This window comes from Pelodiscus sinensis, chromosome 18, assembly GCF_052426305.1.
Source record: "Pelodiscus sinensis isolate ZL-2025 chromosome 18, ASM5242630v1, whole genome shotgun sequence".
Classification (NCBI taxonomy): domain Eukaryota; kingdom Metazoa; phylum Chordata; order Testudines; family Trionychidae; genus Pelodiscus; species Pelodiscus sinensis.
In genome coordinates this window covers 21852345-21874399 of record NC_143069.1, presented here as the reverse complement: position 1 = coordinate 21874399, position 22055 = coordinate 21852345, and positions in this window count along the sequence as shown.

The window sequence follows — 22055 nt, the reverse complement described above, 5'->3', positions numbered from 1 at the left end:
GACTCTTTGTTTGGTCTCTTTAAAGTTTATCTTCCGTAATCCACCGTACTACATTTAAAAAAAGTCAAAATCTAAACAAAACGTGAATTTATTTGCAGAACTGTGTGTGATCAGGAAAAAAAAGTCAAAATCCTGGAATTTCTAGTCCCAATTCAACCCTACTTTTAGCCACCTTGGTGCCAGGGATGTAAAATCTCATTTAATTAGCTAACCAGTTAAACAATATGTTGAACCAGTTAACCGATTAAATGGGACACGTAGGACGTGTTAAAGATGGGCTTGGAGCAGCCCCCACACCTACCCCCGTGGCACACTGCTGTGACTGCTGAGCAACCCTACCCGTGGCGTGCCAGAGTGCCCTCTGCCTATGGCTGGTGGAGGGCTGCTCCAGCCCCCTCTGGTTAACCATAACCGGCTTACTGGTTAACCATTCACTTCCGAACTTGGTGTCCCCACTGCTAACATTAGGACAGTGGTCCCCAACACGGTGCCCGCATTTGTATGCGCCCGCCAAGTGCTCAGGGCTGGCCTGGCCCCGGGCACGTGGCGCATGTGCGGTGCCGGAGCTGGCCCCGGGCGCATGGTGCACGGTGAGCGCCGGCCCCGGGGGCGCCGCAGATTGGCTGCCCGCGCTATGGCCACGTGGCGCATGGGGGGAGCGCAGGCTCCGGGTGTGCGGCACTTGCAGGGTGCGCCAGCCCTGGGCGCACAGCGCTTGGAGAGCGCCGGCCCCGGGCACGCGGTGCTTGCGGGGAGAGCGCCGGTCCCGGGCGCGCGGCGCTTGGTGGGAGGCCCGGCCCTGGGCATGCGGTACTTGTGGGGGGGGGGCGGCCCTGGGAATGTGTCTATGGGGGGGCCCCGCCCCCGGGTGCGCAATGGGGGGCTCCGCTCCAGGGCGCCCTGCGGGCAAACAGCCACACCCCTTGGCGCCCGGCAACCTCAAATGGTTGGGGACCACTGCATTAGGAGAAGCCATTGGCTGCCTCCCCTGCCCCGCCCCATTCCTTCTTTGACATTCCCCTGCTCCCATGGGGGTCATGCTGCCCCCCTTTGAGAGCTGATGCTGAAAAGTGCTGGGAAAGCTCGGGGCGATTATCTGCCTGACCCCGGTGAATAGGAGCTGCCAAAGGCCCTGAAGTGTGACAGACCCTGGAGCTGTGACCGGCCCTTTCACCCAGCAGGATGTGCCGAATGCCCCAGAGGACCAAGGGATGGTGGGCGTGGCACTTCAAGCACACCTTGATTTTCTTCTGTCAGGGCTGGGGCATCGGACCGTCCAGGCTGGGTTCCTGTGATTTCCCGCGCGTGCTGGGCGGATGGTTTCCTGTCCAGTGCAGATTGCTGCTGGTGCGGGACCTCTGCATATAAATGCTGGGTAAGTCCTGGTGGGTTTTTAATGGGCAGTGTCATGTGGTTTGGTAACTCAGGGTGCCCCTGTATAAAACTATGGTACGCCCACATCTTGAATACTGTGTACAGCTGTGGTCTCCTCACCTCAAAAAAGATATTTTGGCCTTGGAAAGGGTTCAGAAAAGGGCAACTAACATGATTAGGGGTTTGGAACGAGTCCCATATGAGGAGAGGTTAAAGCGATGGGACTTTTCAGTTTAGAAAAGAGGAGACTGAGGGGGGATATGATAGAGGTCTATAAAAACATGAGTCGTGTGGAGAGGGTGAATAAAGAAAAGTGATTTATTAGTTCCCATAATAGAAGAACTAGAGGACACCAAATGAAGTTAATGGGTAGCAGGTTTAAAACTAATAAAAGAAAGTTCTTCTTCACACAGGGTGTAGTCAACCTGTGGAACTCCTTGCCAGAGGAGACCGTGAAGGCTAAGACTATAACAGGGTTTAAAGAGAAGCTAGATAATTTCACGGAGGTTAGGTCCATAAAAGGCCATTAGCCAGGAGATAGAAATAGTGTCCCTGGCCTCTGTTTGTGGAAGGCTGGAGAAGGATGGCAGGAGACAAATCGCTTGATCATTGTCTTTGGTCAACCCTCTTTGGGGCACCTGGTGCTGGCCACTGTCAGCAGACAGGCTACCCAGTACTGCCGTTCTTATGTTAGGGTTCTTGGTTGGGGCACAGGGCAGAGCCCATCGGTTCAGAGCTGCTAAGAGCAGAGTTATTTGCACTTACGTCCCAGCCAGACTCCCTCGTATCCCCTAACACAGGGCTGGGGGGATCCTTTTTTGGGTCGGGGGCCACAGAGAAATCCGTCGGGCCTTGTAGGAGTTGGGCGGCAGGAGTGGAGCTTAGTGCCTACGGGGCCAAGGGAAACAGAGAGGGCACCATGTCCACAGGGCCGGGGTGCCATTTTCCCTAGGGCCTCCGGGGGGTGGGGGGGGGGAGTGTGTCTATGGTCTAGGAGCCAGGGCCCACCAAAGATGAATCCGACCCAGGCTCTGGTACATCTCTGCAGCGCTGCCGGCCGGTTCCCCCACCTCTTGGTCCTCAACCCAACTAGACCCGCTTCCCGACGGCTGGTTGCCCCCCGGTGTAGCCAGACATAAAGCCCCATTTTAACATCCATCTTTGTCTGCTTAAAACCATGCAGGGCACATAAGAGCTGGAAAACAGCATATTCTTTGAAAACCTTGGAGCAGGAGGTTTAGATATGCTGGCTCAGTGACCGTGACCAACTGTAAGCAGAGATAAGAGGGTGGTCGAACTAATTGTTGACCAAGAGGCTGTACATCGTGCCCTTGACTGAAACCCATATTGATACGAACACATACCCGTCCACGGGAGAAGGAATCTCCCGCCCAACAAGAACATCCGGCAGTCCTAATTTAGTTATCTTCCTCTCTTACAAGTGTAAATTAACTTGTAACCTGCTTGTAAGAACTGGCACCACAAAATGGACCAGTAAAATTTGGCCTCTGAAGATAAGAAAGAGAATACGGGCCCCCAGGGGTATAAAAGATGAGCCCAGCAGCACATTTGCTTTGTGTGTCAATCTACCATCTATCTGCTAGTCGGGTTTGGTGTTTGACCTCCCGAGGTTCCAGAGGGGACGCCCACCTCGTATTCGTCTTTCCGAGGAATTGAGAGACCGGCCCTGGCCTGACACACTGGAGTCGAGAGGCACAGAAGGGGGTAAAAATTGTACCTGGATGTGGTCCTTTGTTTAAGTATATATACATAGTGTTAGAGCTCTTTAAAGATTAAGCTGTCACTTGGTACCATTATTTTCTATTTTCTATCTTTACCTTTTTCCTGTAACCATTTTAAGATCTATATTTTGTTAATAATTAAGAAATAGAGCAATAGCCATTGTAACCATATGATTTATAAGTTCCTTTAATAAACCTGTAACTGTTTAAGTTTTTAACCTGACTCCTTCAGTTGCTGTAATAGAACCAAGCACAATTTAAAAGAACTTCAGCCAGTCATAAAAGGACAGACATAGGGAGAGCTTAGGCGTTTGGATCTGTGTCACTCCCAGGTGACAAGATCCGTTGGGGCACCTTTCCAGCCTTTCCCAGGCTGCCCGCTGCGAAGGAACTTTTGTGTTCTAGCAGTTAAAATCTAAAGTGTAATAAGCTCTTCCTACACACTAGGGCGTCTGTTAGCCTGTTTGGCTACCCTCTGCGACAGGACCTTGGTCCTAGCAGTAAAGTCACGGACGTTAAACACTCGAGGCTCCTTTCAGCCTTCTGGGCTGCCCGCTGCGACGAGACTTCGTGTCTTAGCAGTTAAAGACTTAGGAGACATACCCACACACACTGCCCTGACCGTCGGCTGACACCCGGCCAGCCCCACTCCCTCCAGCCCCCTCCCAGCCAGCCCTGCTTCCCGGCGGCCGGTTCCCCCCCACCCCCTCTCTTCCAGCCAGTCCCGCCCCCCCCCCCCCCCCGGCCCCTGCTGTTCGGTATTTTTTTTAAACCATCTGGTAACCCTAGCAGGTGGGGGTGAAAAGTGCATGGAAATGCCTGCACAGGCGCGTCTGGGAATGAGATGCTGCTCTAACATCTCCGCCTCTGTTCACTTCCAGCCCCTGCCTCGTGGCGCTGGCCCCCCCGTGGCCTGGGAGGGCTCCCCAGGCGCACCATGGCCCGGCATAGCAAGCTGCAGAAGCACGTCCTGAGCCTATACAGGCAGTTCCTGCGCACCGGCCGGGAGAAGCCGGGATTCCTGCCTCGCATCCAGGCTGAGTTCCGGAAGAACGCCAGCATCCCCCGGGCCGACGTGATGCACATCGAGTATCTGCTCCGCCGTGGCCAGAGGCAGCTGGCGCAGCTCCGAGACGCGAACACCAAACAGATGGGCACCTTTGTCCAAGCCAAACCGGAGGAGCAGTGACCCCTGCTGGTTGGCGCAAGCGTCTGTCTTGTACTGGGACGGTTGGGGGTGAATTCACAGATCAGCCTTCCTGGTTCTCACATCCCTGTGCACCCCTCGTGTCCAAACACAGGTGCCTGGCTTGGCATTTGCTGAGCTAAGGTGTCTTTATTGGCAGCCAAGCTTTTAAACAGTTCAGGTGTGGATGGGTGATCTGGAGGAGATGCTCTTGTTTCCAGGACCTGGTACACAATTCATTCTACCCCTGCTGGCTCCTCTCTTCGGGTATGTCTACACTACAGCGCTAGTTCGAACTAAGCTAATTCGAACTAACGCGTCTAGAACTAAAAACTAGTTTTGCTAATTCGAACTAGCAAGTCCACATTGAGTGGACTCTGAACAGGGCTTAAGGATGGCCGGAAGCAGTGCCAGCAGGGCATCAGAGGAGGACTTAGAGCGTGGAGATGCAGTCTCAGGCTAGCCGAGGGCTGCGCTTAAAGGGTCCCGACCCCCACCCCGGACAGACAGTTCTAAGGGGTGCCCCGCTTGAAAACTAGTCCTGGCTTGGAGTGCCCACACTGGGCACATCACACCACTCAGCCATCAGCCCGGCTGCACTTGCCGCAGGCTGCCATCTGGGGAGAGGGGGTAATCGGGGGGCTGCAGGAGAGCTTCCACCCCCAGAAGCCTGCAGAGCCAGCCCAGTCCTCCCCATCGGGGGCTCGTACCCCATTCCTCCCTCACCTCCTTCCACTTACCCTTCCCTAGCCCCCCTTCTTATTGATGTACAAAATAAAGATAACGTTTCTTCCAACATTGACTCTGTCTTTATTGAACAAAACTGGGGGAGACTGGGAAAAGGAGGTGGGAGAGGGGAAGATTAAGGCTGGGAGAGGGGAGGGCAACTAACATGATCAGGGGTTGGGAACAGGTCCCAGATGAAGAGAGGCTACAGAGACTGGGACTGTTCAGCTTAGAAAAGAGGAGACGGAGGGGGGACAGGATAGAGGTCTCTAAAAGCAGGGGTTGGGTGGAGAGGGTGCATTCAGAAAAGTTCTTCCTGAGTTCCCATAAAGAAGGACTAGAGGACACCAAAGGAAAGGACTGGGTAGCAGGCTTGAAACTAGTAAGAGAAAGTTGTTCTTCTTGACAAAGCAAATAGTTAACCGGTGGAACTCCTTGCTGCAGGAGGCTGTGAAGGCTACAACTAGAACAGAGTTTAAAGGGAAGTGAGATCAAGTCATGGAGGTTGGGTCCATGGAGTAGTCTTAGCCAGGGGGTAGGAGTGGTGTCCCTGCCCAAAGTTTGTGCAAGGCTGGAGAGGGATGGCACGAGACAAATGGCTTGGTCACTGTCTTTGGTCCATCCCCTCCACGGTCCCTAGGGTTGGCCGCTGTCGGCAGACAGGCTACTGGGCTAGATGGACCTTTGGTCTGACCCAGGACGGCCATTGTAAGCTCAGGGCTCAGGGTCGGGGGTCTCAGTGGACCCCCTTGATTTTCATGCAAACCTGCTCCTGGGTGGCCAGGCTGGCAGCTCTCCTGCCCTAGACAGCCACTTTCCTGTGCCTAGTGCGGAGATCGTGGACGAGGTCCACGATGTCCGCACTAGCCCAGGAATGTACCCGCCTCTTGCGGTCCCGGGCAAGCTTCCGGGAGCCGCCAGCCTGGTCCCGGGAAGAGGGGGTGGGCTGGGGGACATCGGGTGGGTGGCTCTGTGCCGTGCCAGGTGCAGGGTCTGCTGGCTGGGTGCTGGCAGGCTTGCACCTGGCACGGGCACCGTAGCCAGCCCGTGCCCCTTTAAGAGGTCCGGGGCCGGGAGGGGGGCATAGAGTTTCCCTGGTGTTGGCCAGAGTGGCCACCAGGGAAACCTGGGGAGGGCTAGCCTCCCACTCGTTTGAATTAAGGGGCTACACAGCCCTTAATTCGAACTAGTAAGTTCGAACTAGGCTTAAGCCTCGTAAAATGAGGTTTTCCTAGTTCGAACTAAGCGCTCCGCTAGTTCGATTCAAATTCGAACTAGCGGAGCGCTAGTGTAGGGGCTATGAATGTTAGTTCGAACTAACGTCCGTTAGTTCGAACTAACATTGTAGTGTAGACATACCCTTCCATCCTTAGCCAAAGAGGAACAAGCCAGTTAGCCCAGGGAAATAAAAGAAAGGGAGAGCGGTGACGGAAAACCCTGTGTCTGTCATTTTTTCAAATGATCTATCTTGCCTAAAAGCCTGTCAGGGATTGGGCTCTGTTGCAGGAGGTGCTGGCGAAACACTCCGTGGATTTGGGTGCTACAATTCCTGAGTGTCGTCCGCCTTCCTGCCCCCTCCCCCCACCGAAGCGCTTTGGAAGGCTCACAAAGGACAGAGACCTGCCTTTTGAAAATCCGACTCCCCACCGGTGTCTCAAGACAGGCGGCTCTCTCTCGCCAAAAACGGAGGCAGCAGCGTGGGATGACAGGCAGCCAGGTCGCAAGGGGAGGTGCTTTTTAGACCAGTTCCCTCCTGGCACTCCGTACTGCTGCCTCTGTATCAGAGGCAGCAGCACAAGCTGGCAGCAGCCCTTGCCTGGGGGCTGGGGCTGAGCTTCTGGACCTGGTGCAAACTGGAACTGAGCGAGGCTGCCTGCCTGCCTGGCTCCTAACACACTGTAAATGCAGAGCCGCAGAGGGGGTAGGTCCCGCACCCAGCGCGAGCCAGGACTGAGACAGCTGGCCCCTGGGGACTATCGAAAAGTCAAGTAACCGATAAGAAATCATGAGGTTAATTGACTACTCAGTGAATATCTAACGTCCCTAATCCCTTTTCATAGTTCCCCTCTGGACTCTCTCTCCTATAGCATGGCCCTGAGATCTGGACACAGTGCTCCAGCTGAGGCCTCCTCCGTGCCAAATAGCTAGGAGAGTGACCTCCCATGTCTGCCGTACGTCTCCTACCACGCCCCAGGGCTATGCCCTCTTACTGAAGGGCTTTGTGTCTGAGATCGCTTCTCTCCTAGGCTACGTCTACACAACGAGTTTTTTTGGCAACAAATATGCTAACGAGGGACTCTATGACACGCAATGTCATTTGCATATTTTCTGCCGATCCGTTTTTGTGCTCGGGGTTTGTGCGCAAAACCAAGCCGTGTGGATGTTTACTTTTTGTGCAAAAAACCCCCTTTTCCCACAAGATCCCTATTTCTGCAAAAAGGCCGACCGATCTTGTGCAAAAAGGGGCTTTTGCCTAAAAAGAAAACATCCACATGGCTTGTTTTTGCGTGTTCTTGAGAAAAAACTTGTGGCGCGTCTACACTCTACGTGTGTTCTTGCAGAAGTAAATTTGCAGTAAAGCATCAGAGAACAGGGCTCCTTGCACAGGAGTTATTCCTCTCCCGACGATGACTAAGCCCCCTTTGTGCAAGAGCTGTTGTGCAAGAAGGCAGCGTGGACGGGCACAAGGGGCTTCTTGAGCAAGACACTTTTATGGCTAAAATGACCATCAGAGCTTTCTTGCACAAGAGAGCGTTCACACTGCCATGGACGCTCTTGTGCAAAAGCCTATGGCAGGGTGGAGGCACTCTTGCACGAGACCTTTTGCGCAAGAACTCTGGCGTGAAACAGCTCTCGTGCAAGAAGCCTGCAGTGTAGGGCAGGGAGCAGCCTATGAGGGAGGGGGAGGGACCCCTAGTAATGGCTCAAACTTCCCAGGGGGGTGGCCAGAGGCAGGACATTTGCCTGGCAGGGTGAGGGGGGGGCGGTGACCTCACAGGGGCTTTGGGCAGCCCTCAGCATATAAGGCAAAGGGCAGGTGGGGAGGTGGTGACCTCACAGAGGGACCCACATCTCAGGCTGATAAAAGCGGGGGGCGGGCCCAGGGGACTTTGGAGACCCCCGGTTGCTTTAGCTCTGGTGCGTCTCCTCCTCACGGTTCCTTCGCGTTCTGTGAGTTCCACATCCCGACACCTTTGTGACGAAGGTAAGAGCCCCCAGGGGTTGGATCCCGCCCGGGGCCGGCTGGGTTCCAGGCAGGCCCAGCCCTCGGTCAAGGGCCAGAAGGTGATTCCTCACCTGGGCTGCGTCCTTAGCGCCACTGGGGCTTTCTCCTGGTTGGTTTCCCTTTTCCTCCATCCCCCCACATTTCTGCTCTGTTCTTGCCTCCTCTGTGACCTTCCCTTGCTGCCTCCCCCAGCTTGGGACCCAACAGACTAGCTGAAGGACGGGGGGAGGTTTGCAGGAGCCGTGGGGTGGGGGATGCAGCCCCCATTGTGGGGACTGGGGAGGTGGGGCTGGAACAAGTCTATGCCGGTGTCTTTGGGGAGAACGCTCCACCCCCCACACCTTAGATTCTCCCCTGATTGGCCAAGAAGGGGCTGTTGATGGGCAGGAGACTCGTGGAATGAGGAGTAACGGTAGTTTGAACTAGGAAGCCTAGTTCGAACTACCTAGTTCGTGCCCCGTGTAGCCACGCTGCACGGGGTTCGAACGAGCGGGGTTTTAAAAATGGCGGCTCCCCGCTTATGCAAATGAAGCCCGGGAAATTCAAATCCCGGGCTTCATTTGCAAGTGCGGTATGCCTACATTACCCTCCTAGTTCGAACTAGCGGGGTAGTGTAGACATACCCTCAGGTCCTTGCAGTGCCTGTGCAAGACCGAACCGATAAGCAAGGGGCCATTTGGGGGCTGGGGCAGTCGCTCTGGGGAGCTGGAACCCCTGGATTTCGTTCATCAGGCTGCGCCCCAAGCTCCCCTTTGCTCCCCTCATTTCCAGCATGGCCAAACGTTTTCGGCTGTGGTTCAAGAAAGCCCTGAAGATGGCCCCAGGGCCGGTGGGGAGCAGCTTCTCCGTCCCCGCGGGCGGGGAAGCTGGATCCCAGCAGCTCGGGGCGACTCGCCCACCGGCCAGGCCCCCCCGGACCTGGCTCCAGAGGCGGCTGGGCAGGCGGGACCCAGCCCAGCGGGGGAGCCGGGTAGGGTGGCTCCGGGGCCTCCTCTGTGGAGAGAAACACCTGCCCCGGGAGCCCAGCCCCCATTACCACCAGGGGGCATCGCCCTGCCCGGCCCCCGGGGACCTGCCAGTCTCCGGGAGCCCCCAGCCCGTCGCTCCCCGCACCAGCCCCTGCAGCTGTGGGTCCAGGTCCGTCAGCAGCAGCGCCTGGGCCTCCAGCTGCAGCTGGGCCACCTCCCGCAGCCGCTCAGACCCAGGTGAGGGGCCGTGAACACGCTGGGCCCAGGGGCTCACCCAGTACCCCGGGGGGGCAGCCCCAGTGTCTGCCCCGCAGCCAGGGCAATGGATGGGGGCGGGGGCTGCTGCTTGGCTCTCTTGTTCCTGGTGGGGGCTCTGCTGAGGGCGTTGGCAGATGTGAGGGTAGAAGGGGGATGGGTCCCTGCGAGGGGCGTGTGGGGCCCAACCTGCCCTGGGTCCCTGACATGGGGGCGCGTGACCCCTGCTGGCCGCTGGAGTCACCCTGGTCCCTTTCCTCCCGCACAGAGCCCCCCTGCGCCTCGGCGGAGCTCTGCCGGGAGCGGGTGGACTCCCGGGTGGAGGAAGGGGCCATCTATGACATCGAAGAGCAGCTCCACACCCGGGACACGGTAGGAACCTTCTCCACACGGGGGGGACCCGAGATTGTCCGGCCCCTTCCCAGCACGTCCCCCCCCCCCTCCGGGAGGGGCTTGTCCATGGGGATCCCCCTGGGGCCCCTTCTCCTGCATGACCTGGACCCCCCAAGCTGGGGGCTCTTGTCATGCACCAGCTGGGCCCCCACAAGCCTGAGGCAGCAGTTGGGGGGGAGTGCGGGTGCTTGGACAACCGGCAGCTCCCACCTCCACTCCTGGGAGGCCTGAGCCCTGCAGCTGTCCGTGGGGGGCAGGCAGGCCCCAGGCTCACAGACTCTCTCTGGGGTGCAGAGCCCAGCCGCCCTGCAGCGGTTCCTTCTGGCCGTCACCCCCGCCTGCCTCGCCGCCCTCCAAAGGGGCGAGGACACCCTGGCGCCGCGCTGCTGCAAGGACACCATGATGGCCAGGATCGTTGTAAGCGAGTCGCGGCGGCCGGGAGGAGGGGAGGGGATACGTGGGGTGGACGCGGGTCTGCCTGGGCCATGGCGGCGGGTGGGGGTGCTGGAAACGGGATGGGTGGAGCCAGGAGGGCTGGAGGTGGACATGGGGAGGGGTGGGTGGGGATGCTGGAGGAGGGAGGGACACAGAAATGGGGCAGGTGTGGGGTGCCGGACAGGAAGGGGGATTCGGGACAGGGAGGGGTCTCCCCGGGCCATGGGGGGCTGGAAGGGAGCCGAGCGGGCTGCTGGGGATGCGCCTGGGGAGCAGGGATGAGGAGGTTCAGAGGCTGGTCACCAGGGCAGGGAGGGGCAGGAGACGGCCTGGGGACAAGGATTGAGCTGGTCCCGGTTTGGGAGGGGGGTGCTGGGAGGGGCCCTGTGCCGGGCAGGGGGGCTACAGGGCAGCGGGAGGCAGTGGGGTTGGATCCTGCTGGGTGGGGGCGCTGGCCGTGTGAGCGTCTCTTGGGGGCCCCAGCCTCACAGTCCCCTTTGTCTCCTTGGGTCTCCCAGGAGATCATGGAGGACTCGCCCCCCCGCTGGTCTTGGCCGACTGCCTCAACGCCGCCTGCAGCCTCAGGTACCGATCCCCCCCCCCCGCCGACTCCCCCCAGAGCAGATCCCCTGGCCAGGGAGTGGGAAAGTCTCTGTCTCCTGCTGCTGAATTAACAGTCTCTGCCCCTCTCTCCTGCCAGCACCTTGCAGCCTCCCCTGCGGGCCCAGCTGCTGAGCCCCCTGCTGACAGCGGCCGTGGGACAGACAGTGTCTGGGGACTGGCAGCAGGAGCCCATCCACACGCAGGTACGTCCCTCCGGGCCCTGCTCCCGGGCTGGGCTGGAGCTCCAGAGAGGAGGGGGGGGGCAGAGGGCGGGAAGAAGCTGCAGGTTTGGATCCTTCCCTCCAGGGTTCCCGTTGCTCTCCCGGGGGGCCCGTCCCTTCCATGCCCAGCCTGGGCTCCTCCCTGCTCTGCGAGGCGGCTCAGACCCTGCTCTAGGCTGCACCCCGGAGCCAGCGGGTGGCCTGGATTCCCCAACCCCCCTCTGACCCAGGGCTCCCCCTTGTCTTGCAGCAGTTCATCCGGGCCCTTCCCTACGACCTCCAGGCCCTACTGGCGAGCCTCCTCGCCGAGTCCCCAGACACCGCCCGGCTGCAGCTCATAATGGAGGTGAGCCCCGTGGGGGGGACGGGGCCATTGTCCCTGCTTCCTCGGGGGGGGGCCGAGAGAGGAGCAGTGTCAGTGGCTGGGGGGGGCACAGTCCGAGAGGAGCCCCAGGCTCTGCCCAGAACCGGCACCTCCCTACGGGTCCTGACCTGCCTCTTTCCCCCCCAGCACCTGAGCCCGTGGCTGGAGTCCCGCCTGCCCCAGGAGCGAGCCAGGGCCCTTGGCAGCACCACGGCCCTGCTGGGAGTCGCCACCACCCTCCCGGGGTTTGACGTAAGTGACCTCGGAGCCGGGGGGTCTGGGGCTGCAGGGCGCGGGGCTGGGAGCGTCCCCGGGAGGCAGAGGCAGGGCCGGGAATGGGCCGGGAATGGGCCGCGTTCTCCTTTCCCCGGGGAGGGGCGACCCTGGGCCCTTCAGGGGGGCTCTTGAGGGACTGGGCCTGGGGACTGGGGAGTGGCCGTCAGTGGATCCCCTTGTTCCACCCCCGGAGTGACCCTTCAGTCGGGGCCATTGCTCAGGGTTGTCTCCTCGCAAGGCCGGCCCCGCCCCGCCCCGGGAGGTGTCTCTGTCCGTCCCCCGAGCTCAGACCCGCCTCGGCGGCCGTTTGCATGGGACGTGCAGCCCCAGGATGCTGAGGGACCCCCCCTCTTCTCTCCCCTCAGAACTCCGCCGACTGGCCGAGGATGGGTCACCACGTGGCCCAGCTGGGCCTTTTTATTTCGGACCCATCCGAAGACGTCAGCCGGCTGGCCCGGGAGGGGGTGCACAGCCTGTATCAACTCCTCCTGCACCACAGGGGTAAGGAACCCAGCCGGGACCTGGGCCCCAGGGACACCCTGAGGGTGCCGGCGGCGGGGGGAGGGGACCCAGCCCTTTTCCCCCAGACTGGCCCAAGGGGGGATGCGTCCCTCTGTGTTCCCCTTCTGCCCCCTGTGCCCCTCCATTTGCCCAGGGATGCCTGCAGGGACCCGTGGGAGGGGAAGGGCTCAGACCTGCCAGCAGAATGACCCTGTTGTGTCTCTTGCAGGCCTCAACATCCACCAGGCAGAGGACCTGTGGTGCAGACACTACTACAAAGAAAGATGGGTCCTGGCTCACAGCAACAGCGTGAGGGTGGGAGAGGTAAGGACGCGCTGCCAGGGCAGGGCAGGGCTCGGGGGTGGGGCTGGCTGGGGCCCTCGTGCGGGTAGGAGGGTCTTGGGGGCAGGAGGAAGCTGTGACCTGGGGCAGGGGTTGGGGTGCCGGGTGAGGAGAGCGTCTGGGTGCAGGGTCTGGAAGGGAGTTTGGGGGAGGAGGAAGCTGTTTTAGCCCCAGGAGTTGGGGCCGGGCTCTGGGCCGTCAGCTGAAACCTCCTGTGCTCTTGATTCCAGGTCTTTGGGCAGCTCTTCACAGCAGAGCAGGAGAATTGCTTTTTGGACAAGGCTCTGCTCGCTGCCCGCTCCCCCCTGCGGCGCCCCAGCCAGGCCGGGCTGGTCCTGGCCCACGCCCTGCATGGGCAGGCCCATCAGCTCCTGGAATACATGGTGAGCAGCCGGAGCAGATGCAGGAGAGTGGGGCAGGGCCAGGGTCTCCTTCCCATCCCCTCAGGGAGTCCCCCGCCCCTTTCCTCAGGCTGCCCCCACCCCACGTCCCTGCTGGCAGAATCCCTCCTGCCCCTGTGAGCGTCCCTGGGGGTGGGGGAGGCTCTGAACACAGAAACTGTCCTAGGAGGCGGGAGGGGGCCGAGGTGTCAGGAGCTCTGGGGGGGGGGGGTCAGGAGCTCACCCTGCGGGCCTGACGGGGGGTGACCAGAGAGCAGGGGGAGGAGGGTGGAAATGCTGGGGGGCCAGTTCCCCTGAGTCCCCAGGGATGAATGTGACGGATTCTGCTTCCCTTGCAGCAGGAAGACACCCAGTGAGAGCAGCAAGAGCTGAGGAGCCAGCAGCTGCGTCCCCCTCCCCCCAACCCTCCCAATTGTATAGAATTGTATTTACATTCTCATTAAACAATGTTTCAAAAAACATTTGGATCAGGCTTGGTCAATAATTTGTAATGGGGGGGCCATTTTGGCAACTGATCAAGGGCCACATTTCTACCGAGGGGTTTGGGGTCTGGGACGGGGCGGTTGGGTGCAGAAGGGAGCTTAGGGGAGGAGCCTGCGTGCAGGGAGGGGGGGGTATGATCTGGGGCAGTGGATAGGGGTGCAGGGTCCAGGAGGGGGTATGGGCGCAGGAGAGGAGTCTGGCCTGGGGGAGGGGCTCTAGGGGGTGCAGGGTCAGGGAGGGAGCTGTGATCTGGGTGAAGGGGGAGCAGAGGGTTTGGGGGAGGGGGTGCGGGTGCCAGAGAGGAGTCTGGCCTGGGCGAGGGGTGTCGGGGGGTGCAGGGTCAGGGAGGGAGCTGTGACCTGGGGGAAAGAGGGACGCAGGTTCAGGTGGTCGCCTGGGACAGGCAGGCGGGGAGGGGACGTGGGCGCCAGGGGCAGGCTCTGGCTGGGGAGGCGCCTACCTAGGCAGCTGCGTATGGGGGAGCCCGACTGTCACCTGAGGGGACGGGGGAGCTCAATTTTCAACTGTGGGGAATGGAGGAAATACTGTGGAGTGGAGGGAGCGAGATGCGGGGGGTGAATTGTTCCTGGAGGGGAGATCTCCCTGGCTTGGGTGGGGGGGGGGCGTTTCCAGCAAAGCCCTCACATAAGAGGGAGACAGACGGGGGGGTAGGGAGAGGACGGGGATGGGCAGGGCAGGGTGGGTAGAAATGGGGAGGGGCAGGAGAAGGGAAGGGGGAGGAGATGGAGGAGAACAGGGGACAAGAGTGGGGGCGGGGATGAGGAGCAGGACACAGGCAGGGCAGTGGTGGTGATGGCTGAGGGATGAGAACAGCTTGCGGGGAACTTAGCTCTCCCCCAGCTGTACACGCGATACTAGACTGACTCTAGTCTCTCTGCGGCTCCCCGGCTGGGCTCTCACTCCCACGTCTCCCCTCAGGGTGCCTGCCGGCTCCCCTGCTCTCTCTGAACGCGTCCCTGGGGTCATTGTTACCATGAGGTGTCTGGTCCCTGGAGCGTCCCCTGTGACCCGCTTTATCTTCTGCAAGGACGGGCGGGAGGCTGCCAGCCAAGTGTTCAGCCCCGGGCCATTCACCTACCACCTCACCCGTCGCGTCTCCGGCCCGGGGGACGCTGGGAATTTCTCCTGCTGGTACCAGCACAGGAGTGACAATAAGGAGCTGCTGAATTCCAACCTGAGCCTCTCCAGGACGCTGCATGTGACCGGTGAGGCCCTGAGGCCCAGACCTGCCCCACCCAGAGCAGCCGGACCCCACTGCTGGGGCAGGAACCAGGGGCTGTGCTGAACAGAAGGGGCTCCGGGGCAGCTGGCATGTGTGGGCAGCAGCCCCCGTCACACCCCTCCTGCAGGGCAGGGACTCCCTGCCCCCCATCACTGTGTCTAGGGGAGCTGGCTGGGCCGGCACAGCCCAGAACAGCCCCGGTTCCTGGAGCACCCCAAGGTGCCAGAGAGCCCAGCAGGATAGTGACAGCCTGGGCTGGCTGGGTTTTCACAAGCAGGGCCAGGGGCTCTGCGGGCCCTTCCCAAACTCTGCTCATGACTGGTGCTGCCAGTGGCTTGGGGGCTGGGATTAGAGGAGCGGTCTGGTGCCCTTCTGGGGGGCTGGGATTAGAGGAGCGGTCTGCTGGGGGCTGGGATTAGGGGAGCGGTCTGGTACCCAGCTGGGGGGCTGGGATTAGAGGAGCGGTCTGGTGCCCAGCGGGGGGCTGGGATTAGAGGAGCGGTCTGGTGCCCAGCTGGGGGGCTGGGATTAGAGGAGCGGTCTGGTACCCAGCTGGGGGGCTGGGATTAGAGGAGCGGTCTGGTGCCCAGCGGGGGGCTGGGATTAGAGGAGCGGTCTGGTGCCCAGCTGCGGGGCTGGGATTAGAGGAGCGGTCTGGTGCCCAGCTGGGGGGCTGGGATTAGAGGAGCGGTCTGGTGCCCAGCTGGGGGGCTGGGATTAGAGGAGCGGTCTGGTGCCCAGCTGGGGGGCTGGGATTAGAGGAGCGGTCTGGTACCCAGCTGGGGGGCTGGGATTAGAGGAGCGGTCTGGTGCCCAGCTGGGGGGCTGGGATTAGAGGAGCGGTCTGGTGCCCAGCTGGGGGGCTGGGATTAGGGGAGGGGCGGGCTGGCATTATGGGCCGCCCAGCTAGCCAGCAGGCAGGTTGCTTGCTGGCCCTTGTTCTTGCCCAGGTCTCTGCGCAGCTGGAAGGGGGCAGGATAGAAGGGGGCAGGGGCTGGAGTTCAGGGATTCCCTTCACACCCTCTGCTGGTGTCTGGCTCCTTCCCAGAGCCAGTTGCAGCCCTGGCCCCTCTGGCCCCCTCCTCCCTTTACTGTGACCGTTCCTTTTGCTGCAGGTGCCCAGGACGGAGCCGCCGCCGCCAGCCCAGGTACCCGCACCCAGCACTAGGGCTGTTCTCAGCCCCCGAGCTCCCTGAGGGTCTGTCCTGGCCTGGGGAGGGCTAATCCCTGCCGATGACCCAGGATGGGGGAGGAAACAGGTGCAAAGTCCCTGCACAACACGGCCACTGCCAGAGCCAGGGACAGAACCCAGGCATCCTGGCAGCCACCCCCCACTCTAACCACTAGGTCTCACTCCCCTCCCAGAGCTGGGGATGAAACCTGGTTCCCAGCCCTCCTGCGCTAACTGCTAGGCCCCATGGCCCTCTCTGCAGTGGGAGGCTAACCCCCCATCCCATTGCGTGTGCTGGTGTTGCCCTCTAGTGGTGAGCCCAGCTGGCTCAGGCCAAGCCTCTGAGGGTATGTCTACACTACCCTCCTAGTTCGATTTGAATTTCCCGGGCTTCATTTGCATAAGCGGGGAGCCGCCATTTTTAAAACCCCGCTGGTTCGAACCCTGTGCAGCGCGGCTACACGGGGCACGAACTAGGTACTTCGAACTAGGCTTCCTAGTTCAAACTACCGTTACTCCTCATCCCTCTGCAGCCACGGTGCAATGCCCGGAGCCCAGGGATAATGGGGACAGACAGAAGGGCGGGGGCTCAGGGTGCATATCGGAGCCCTCTGGGCGCTGGCCAGCCCCTGCCTAGATGGAGGTCGTCTGGCAGCGGGTGCCAGCACAGCCGCAGCGTGGTGGGGGCAGGAGGGGCCTGCGCGGTTCCTAGTGACGTTCTCCCTCTTTCTTCCAGTTGTGTCGTCCTGGCGAAGACCCAGGTAGGTGGGCCCCGGGGAGGAGTCCCCCTGGCACGGTGCCCCTGGGCTTCTCTTGCAGCAGGGATCAGGGCGGGGGGATTTTGGGGGCACAACCGAACTGCGCGGGAGGGTTCCGATGTCCCTGACAGCTGGGTCCCCTCTGCAGCCTGCTCCCCCGTCCCACGGCCCTCTGATCCCCTGGCCGAGCTTGGGTGCGGGCTGGGCCATGCTGCAGGGGTGCAGTGGGTGGCAGGGCAGGGGGGTCGGGGGTGGCATGCGCTGAGCCGGCTGTGTTTGTCCTGCACAGGCAGCCGGGCACGGGAGGCCCTGGCCATGACGCTGCGGCTGGTGTTGGCGATCGTCACAGGGGCCCTGGCAGTGGCGGGCACACCGAGGGGCAGCTGCACTGTGAGGGCCTGCCAGGCTCCCCCATGCCGGTGGGGGGGGGGGGCAACACGAGCTGGGTCCTTTTCATCTGGCAGCTCTCACTGTCCCCGCCTAATGGAGACGGGGCCCCCTCCCTCACTGTGACCGTCCACCCCCACCCCGTCTGGGGGTCCCGGCAGCGCACCTCCATAGGCTGACGGGGGCACCGTGTCCATGTGCAGCGCTGGGCCTGCCGCTGCAAGGGCCGGGGAGCGCTGGTGGGGGAAGGACCCCCCAGTGGAGCTATAGGTGGGGGAGTCTGGGGGCTCCCCGGACTGGGGCTCCCCAGGGATGGAGAGGTTAGGGGTGTCTGGCTGGAGGGGGAAGAGGGTGGGAAACTGTGGGACCTGCCCATGTGATTCAATCTAACCCCCCATCTCTCTCTCAGATGCTGACATTGGCCAGTTCTGCACCTCCAAGGTAGGTGCTGCACCCCGGCCCTGGCTGCAGTGGGGGGTTCAGGCCTGGATGACCAGGGGAAGGGGGAGCAGTGAGGCAGGGGCCCTGGGTTTCCCCTACTAAAGCCAGAACTGACCCTGTCCCGGCACCCAGGGTGAGGCTGAGCACCGGGTGGACCCTGCTGCCATGGGGCTAAGCACCCGGGGGCCTTGCCTCCATGGGGCTGAGCACCTGGGGGACATGCTGCCGTGGGGCTGAGCACCTGGGGGACCCTGCTGCCATGGGGCTGAGCACCTGGGGGCCTTGCCTCCATGGGGCTGAGCACCTAGGGGACATGCTGCCGTGGGGCTGAGCACCTGGGGGACCCTGCTGCCATGGGGCTGAGCACCTGGGGGACCCTGCTGCCGTGGGGCTGAGCACCTGGGGGACCCTGCTTCCATGGGGCTGAGCAGCTAGGGGACATGCTGCCGTGGGGCTGAGCACCTGGGGGCCTTGCCTCCATGGGGCTGAGCACCTGGGGACATGCTGCCGTGGGGCTGAGCACCTGGGGGCCTTGCCTCCATGGGGCTGAGCACCTAGGGGACATGCTGCCATGGGGCTGAGCACCTGGGGGACATGCTGCCGTGGGGCTGAGCACCTGGGGGACCCTGCTGCCGTGGGGCTGAGCACCTGGGGGACCCTGCTGCCGTGGGGCTGAGCACCTGGGGGACCCTGCTGCCGTGGGGCTGAGTATGTGGGGCAGCCCACCTGCAGGGACTCTGCGATGGGAGTTGCTAACCCCGGTTGGGGGACTGGGGGGGGGCGCAGCAGCTCCCAGGCAGAGGGATGGGCCTGGCCATGGGCAGTGCAGCCTGAACTGACCCCTCCTGCCTCTCTTCCAGACACTGCCCCCCATGCACTATGACATGGTGACCTACGAGCACTGAGGTGATCCTGTGCTGCTGCCTCCTGCCCCAGGAGCCTGGTGAGGGGGGCTCAGTGCTGGGGGTGAGGGGGGGCACCCATCCAGCAGGGGCCAGCAGGGGGCGCTGGGGGGATAATGGGGGGAGGGGCTTGCACAGTTGCACACACCCAGGATGGCTGTGGGGCACATCGGGGGCTCTGGGGATAATGGGGCAGGTGCTGGGGCAGTGGGATCGGAGGTGGCAGGACAGGGGGCTGGGTGCCCCTAGCGGGGATAAGGGGGGGAGTAGGGCTGGGGGTTGCACTGTGCATAGCTGAGCCCCCTCCCATTTTCTCTCCCCAGGACGTGGAGGGGACGTCCCTTGCCCGGCTGGCTGAGGGGCACCAGGACTCCTGGGCACAGGGAGGGCGCTGGCTGGGTGCTGGGGCTGCGCTGGAGCCTGGGAGTGGGCTAGAGCCACCAGAGCCTCTCTGCCCCCCGCCCCCGATCTCCAGTGAGGCTTGTTCCCGGCATGACCCCCATGCCTGCAGCTGGGCCCTGGACACTGCTCGGCCCACACGGGAGAGGAGGAGGCACCTGCTCTGCCCTTGGATCTGTGGGCACAGGCAGGCTGTGAACCAGTGGTGCCAGCAACCTCCCCCAAGCGCGCCCTGGTACCAGCCCCTCAGCAGCCTGCGAGCCGGGGCCCTGCCCAGCCCCACAACGATGACCAGGGCCGCTGGGGTTAATGCAACGAGACGCGCCCAGCTGCAATGGCCGAACCCCCCGGGCTCCGGCAGCCGTGTCCCTGCGTCCCTCTGTCCGTCTGTCGGGCGCTGGGGCTGGGCTCGCCCTGCAGGTGGCAGCTGGTTTCTCTCCATAACTCTGCAATCGAGAAAGATGGCAGAGCTAAGCCCGGGGTGCAGCCGGGGGATCCCAGGCTCAGTTCCAGCAGCCTTGGTCACAGCAGCCAGGAGGTGGCATGAGGAGCATGGGCTCAGCTCCAGCGAGACAGGTGGGCCCCACAGGTGGTCAGATGCAGAGACTGCTCCGAGCCGGCATCCCACCAGCAGGCAGAGAGAAGCTGGCGGGCGAGGCTGGGAGACAGAGAGGAGCCCTCAGCTGAGCAGCAGGCAGGCTGAGAGTACGTGGTGGGTGGCCGGGGAGAGGAGCCAGTGGGCTGACAGGGCTTCAGGGCACAGTGCAAGCAGAGCAGGACGGAGGCCCTTCTGGGCATGGGCTCAGCTCCACGGTGCCATTGTAAACCTGGCTCTGCCCCCCCACTCTCCTTGCTCCCACGAGGGAATACATGTGTGAACCCTCCACCCCCCACTCCAGGACAGGCCTAGCCTCATATCTCCTTGATGCCGGGAGAGTCACCACTGGGGGCTCCTCTTCGGCCAGTTCGACATTACCTAGCCCAGCTGCAAACCCTCGTGCTGGCCACCCGGAGCCCTGTGAGTGTGTGTGAGCTGGGCACGGCACGGCCAGGGAGCCTCACGCCTGGTGCAGGGCGAGTTGCCAGAGCGCTGCCTGCTCCGGGCTTTGGCACAGGCTCGGGGGGTGAGAGCCAACACGTCTGCACAGCCCCACGCCCTGGCAGCGACACGCCTCAGCTCGGGGGCAACGCTCATCTTAGGCCTTGTCCACAGTGGGGAGCTCTCGGTTCTCGTCACCTAGCTCAGCTGCTCCCTGGGCTGGGGCAAGACAATATCAGCTTGAGGTCTTGGTAGCTGAACCCAGCGTCCCCCCCCCCCCCCGCCAGCTCTCGGTTCCAGCGGCGGCTCCCTTGGAACAGACCAGTGGATGATGAAGCGCGTTTACCAACAAAAGCTGCTCCGCAGCCAGCAATCACACAGGCGCCAAACGCCTCCATGGTCCACTGAGATCCCCAAGGGTGGGCATAGACCCACAGCCCCCAGAGAGCATCAGGGGCTAGCAGGGACTGGGCCACTGGGCCCTCGCTCCGCAAGGAAGCCGTGTTCTCTGGGATTTGCCAAGATAGTGACATGGAAACAGGTCTTGGGTATAAGCTCAGGTGTGATTGTGCTCTAGGTACATGGGGTGCCCCCCAGGGTGAGGCCGATGCAGTGATGCCCCTGCCCTGGGCAGACAAGGGCTGTGTCGACCCTACACGTGCAGGACTGTGCTGCTGGAGTGTTGTAATACAGACCCTGCAGCAATGGAAGGGGCTTTGCTGTCACCGTAGTTAATCCCCCCTCCAAGCGATGCTATCCAGGTCAATGGGAGAATGTTTCTGTTCACCTTCTGCTGGCTACACCAGGACATAGGTCGGCCTCACCACGTCCCCAGCGCTCTGGATTTTTCACACACACCGATGCAATATAGCTGGGTTGACCGAAGTTTTAGGTGGGCATAGACCCACAGCCTTCAGCTGGAGTCAGGGTGTCCTCACGGCCATCAGCCTGGCTTTAACGGCATCGGCTGGTCCTCGCCCCCTCAGCCAAACCCGGGCACCTGATCCTCGTCCCCTCAGCCAAACCTGGGTGCCTGTCCCGAGTCCACCAGCCCTCCGTGGGTCGTTTCTACTGAGTCCCTGCAAACCTGCTTCAGGAACTGCCCCTCCTGCCCCATGTGTCCCAGAGCCAGCTGTTCCAAGAGGAGTTTGTTTGCTCAGCATGTTCCCAGAACACGGATTTCACAATCCAGTGATATAAATAAGGCCACAGCGCTGGGCACGAGGGTCACTTCCCCTCTGTGGTCTCCATTGCACACGCCCATTGGGGCAGTGCCAGGGGGTGCAGAGGGAGGGTGTGACGTAGTGGGGGTACCTGGCTGGTTTCTATGCTGCTGGCTCTGGGGTAACCCCCACTGGCTGTCGTGGGGACCACGACCCAGCAAAACAGGATGAGTCACTATGCAAACCAGTGGCCAGACACCCCCCATGGAGAGGAACAAAGGAAGGTGGAATGCTGCCCTGGCTGGGGGGCAGGGCTGGAAGTTAGGGAGTTGGTTGCTGGCTGTCGGAGGGCATGGAGGAGAGCCTAGGAGAAGGGGCTGGAGTTTAGGGGCCCAGTCTCCCCCATCTCAAGGGGGCCTGAGGCATCCTAGCCCAGTTCCTGTGACCAGACTACATCTGTGCTGCGCTGTGCTGGAGGAGCAATAAACCACCCTCAATTCCACTGGCTGGTGCAGTCTGTTTGTGCCATTTCGGGGTGCAGGAGACGGGGAACCCCCAACGCGCCGTCACACTGGTGTCAGAAGTGGGATGCACTGCACCCCGTGGATGGAGCTTCCAGCGGCAAGCGACAAGGCGCAGTAGAAGCAAGAGCCCTGGAGCCAGGCGTGCTGGAGACAGAGCGAAGCGGTTCCTGGGAATCGTGGGGCGCTGCAGCACTAGACTGGTGAGTCTGCACCGAGGGGCCCAGCGGGCAGATGGCCTACGCCCGACTCTTGAAGGCAGAGCTGGTGGGGCTGTGCAGAGAGAGGGGCTTGCCTGTGCAGAAAGCAACCAAGGCCCAGCTGATTGCCCAGCTGGAAGATAATGACCAGCCACAGGGCCAGGATCTTGTCCCCAGGGGAAGCAGCCAGACCCCCCCTGAGAGTGTGTCAGGCTCAGAGAGGGGGAGGAGCGCTGGAACCCAACGGAGAGATGAGACAGCGTCTCCCGGGAGGCCTGCAAGCCGTAGCCCATCTAGGGCAGGGGACAGCCCAGCGGAGCTGCGGCGCCTGGAGA